The following is a 4,148-nucleotide window of genomic DNA, read 5'->3' as shown; positions in this document are numbered from 1 at the left end:
CACAGCACCGAGGGATCCCATTGATCGGACTCACTTATTAGAGGAGGTGGTTGCCACTCTTCAACAACAACTATTAGCTGCAGAAGCCCAAGCCATGCAAGCAGATCATAAGAGGGATGAGGTCACTAAGGAGATGAGCGAGATGGCTGACCTCATGACGCGACATTTTGGCATGTGATTCCTCCACCAGACTCTACCCACCACTACTAGTATCAGTTTTCACTTACCCCCACTACCGTTATGATTTTCTTTTATGTACTACTCTATGTAGTATCTACTACATGATTAAGTGATTACGCTACTCCTGGAGTCGTTACGCTGTCAGATTTTATTTCATTTCATGTATTGTGTGCCTTATGTAGGCAAATTTTCATGTACTCAAAAGATTATCATTAATGAAAACGGATATATATTTTCTAATGATGTTGTTATCTGTTATGTGTTCTATTACTTTTGATACATGTTGATTGTATGCACTCACTTACTTACACACAACCGAATGATCAACACTGTTCTATAATTAAGAAATCGTGAAACTAGAATGCACTGGATACTCAACATCTTTCCTTTCCGTGACAGAAGATGCCTTAGAGACCAAATCACGGAAGCAACATGACACCAACACCACCGGAGATAAACTCATCTGCGTTCCAAGAAGCAATGTCAGCTGCGTTCACCACAGCACTGGCACATATTCACAATGAAAATTATGGTGGAGATAACGGGCAACGAGCTAGAAGTACAAACCAGGGGACGAACCAAGAACCCACAAGAACTTGTACCTACCAAGTCTTCACGAACGCCAAGCCTCGAAACTTCAACGGGACGGAGGTGTGATAACTCTGAAAAAGTGGATAGAGAATGTGGAATCAGTATTCGAGATCTGCGGATGTTCTGAAGAGTGCAAGGTGAAGTTTGCAGCTTGCACATTTGTCGATCAAGCTCTCTCTTGGTGGAATGGTCATGTGGAGGTCATGACACTCCCAGTGGCGAATGCTTTTCCATGGGAGGAGCTTAAGGAAATGCTAATGGTTGAGTACTATTCAAGGGGAGAAATCCAAAAGATGGAACAGGAACTGTGGAATCTTATAGTCCAAAACTCCGACATTGATGCTTACATATCAAGGCTTAGTGAGTTGTCACTCTTGTGTCCAGGGATGATCACGTCTGAAGGGAAGAAGATTGAAAGATTCATTTGGGGGACCGACCTCTCCAATTCAAGAAAATGTAATTGCAGCAAACCCAGAAACGTATGACAGTGTTAAAAGACTAGCCAAGAAGTTTTACGACCGTGGAAACAAGAAGGGTGCCAAAGCTGGGGAAACTGAAGTATAAAAGGAAGGTGATAACAAGAAAGGCAAGAATAACAAGCGAAAAAGGAGACAAAACTAAGAGTCATCAAAGAAACAACAAACAGTAGCAATCCACGCTGCTACTGCCCAGGTTGCCTCATCACCACATGCTCCAGCCTCATCTACACCAACTACTACTTGGCAATAATCAGGAACCTTACCCAAGTGTATCAAATGTGGCTTTCACCACCACGGAGAGTGCAGGGAGATGCATTGCATAAATTGCAATTGCAAGGGCCATACCGCCCGATACTGCAGATCTCAACCCTAACATAACATACAGCCGAATAACAACAACAACAACAAAAAACCGCAACTGTCCTAAGGCCAACAACCAAGGGCCAGGAGGATCAGGAAGGGTATTGATGTTGGACCAAGGTGAAGCAGTTCAAGACCTAATGGTCGTTACTGGTACGTTCCACTTAACAACACTTTCGCATGCATCTTATTCGATAGTGAAGCCGAGCAGAGCTTCGTTAGTAGCAAATTCACACACTTACTAAATCAACAACCCCAAAAGCTAAACGAATCCTTCACGGTGGAGATGGATAATGGGAAAACTAAAATAACTAAAGATGTTTACGTAGGGTGCACATTAACACTAAACGACCATTCTTCTCAAATAGATTTGATGCCGGTAAATATTAGGAGCTTTGATGTGATAATCGGCATGGATTGGTTAAGCCCCCACCATGATGATATTACGTGTTGCGAGAAGGTCGTTCGCCTTTACCTTCCCAATTACAAAACCCAAATAATCTATGGTGACCAACCTGGCGCTAATCTTCGCCTTATCTCGTGCATCAAGGCATAGAACTGTCTGCATAATAAAAACTATGCATTTCTCGCTCAAGTTTTGGATAAAGCCAAATAAGAAGTAAACACTAAATACATCCCAGTGGCATGCGACTTCCCGGATGTATTTCCTAAAGACCTTCCGGGATACCCCAGAAAGGCATGTTGAATTTCGAATCGACCTCGTGCTGGGAGTCACATCAATTGCCAAATCACCCTACATGTTAGCTCCTGCTGAAATGCAGGAGCTATCCAGTCAACTAAGCGAATTGTTGAGCAAAGGATTCATTAGACCAAGCTTCTCACCCTAGGGAAATCTGGTCTTGTTTGTCAAGAAGAAGAACGGAACCTTCAGGATGTGCATCGATTATAGGGAACTGAATAAGCTCACTCTCAAAAACCGATACGCACTCCCTTAAATTGACGATCTATTTGACCAGCTTCAAGGAGCTAGTTACTTCTCCAAAATAGATCTAAGATCCAGTTATCATCAACTTCAAGTCTGAGAGGAGGACATTCCAAAAACTGCTTTTCAAACTCGATACAGTCAGTACGAATTTGTTGTGATGCCCTTCAGTTTAACAAATGACCCTAAAACATTTATGGACCTCATGAATCGAGTCTGCCTCCCATTCCTTGATAATTTCGTGATCGTCTTCATCGACGATGTTTTCATATACTCCCGAAGAGAAGAGGATCATGGTCAACATCTCCGTCAAATCTTGGAAACTCTAAAATGGTCGTGTTACCCTAACAGGGATTGTTGGGTTTTGACTAAGCATCATTTTGTACTGATAGCTCGGGGAGTCGTTGGAACAACCATTAGAGATTTCTTACCATGAGATTCAACATTCATGTGAGTTACATTCCTGTATGAGTGGGTCGCAGGCACCATTGTCGGCCCACTAGTAGTTGTTTGTAGTAGAGATGATTGCCTTTGTGATAATTGTCTGGTATGTCACTATCTGTTATGTGTTATGTGCTTATTTTCTACAATATTATGTGGTAGTGGTAGGGGTGAAATAGACCCAGTATCCAGTTGAAATAGATCGAAGGGGAGGCCAGCACCCAGATATGCTCGGTAGCATCCGGTTGAAATAGACCGAAGGGGACGTCGAGCACCCATATATGCTCGGTAGTATCTGGTTGAAATAAACCGAAGGGGAGGTCGAACATCCAGATATGCTCTGCAGTATTTGGTTGAAATAAATAGATGGGCAGGTCGAGCACCCAGATATGCTCGACAGTATCCGGTTGAAATAGACCGAAGGGGAGGCCAGCACCTATATATGTTTGGCAGTACTAGTGTTTTAGGATTTCATGTATGGATGGGTAACTGTTTGGTTTGGTAATGCTAAGTCACTCATAGCAGGATTAAATAATCTCGGAGTAAATGATTTAACCCTATTGTGCAGCTCTCGTCTATGTCTAACCACTGTAGGGATGAGTCTTCTACTCGAGGGATCATCTGAGCCTTCTGTCAAGTATAGGTATTCTGCATCTAGTTATGGTTAGTGACCTTGTTCCAAGTGGTAGCATGAAGATAATAGAGGTTGGAAGTGTTCTGTTTAGTCTGGTATTCAAGGTGGAATCAGATCGGTAATGGTTTAGTATGGGTGGTCTGTAAGTGGGCCAGACCAACTTGAGACTTCAAGTTCGAGAATGAAGAAGTGGTTTTTGTTGGATTAGTGTCTTAGTCCATAACTATTATTGGTATGTACTTGGCCCGAGAGTAGCATGGTCCATTTGGGTTGCATGGCACCAGAACAATCTGAAGGATAGATAATAGAGAAGAGGTTATTTATGGTTTATTAATATATTATAAGCTCTAATATATTTATATGAAATCATATTATTTAATTAGTATTGATCAAGAATTAATTTGGAATTAATTTTGTGATCAAAAAAGACTAATTAAATATAAGGGGTTGATTTCGTAAATCATTCATTCTTATTAAATGGGCTTATGATCCATAGGTCTTCATGTTGGGCTAAACCCAA

Source organism: Lactuca sativa, chromosome 3, assembly GCF_002870075.4.
Source record: "Lactuca sativa cultivar Salinas chromosome 3, Lsat_Salinas_v11, whole genome shotgun sequence".
Taxonomy (NCBI): Eukaryota; Viridiplantae; Streptophyta; class Magnoliopsida; order Asterales; family Asteraceae; genus Lactuca; species Lactuca sativa.
This window is presented reverse-complemented; position numbering follows the sequence as displayed.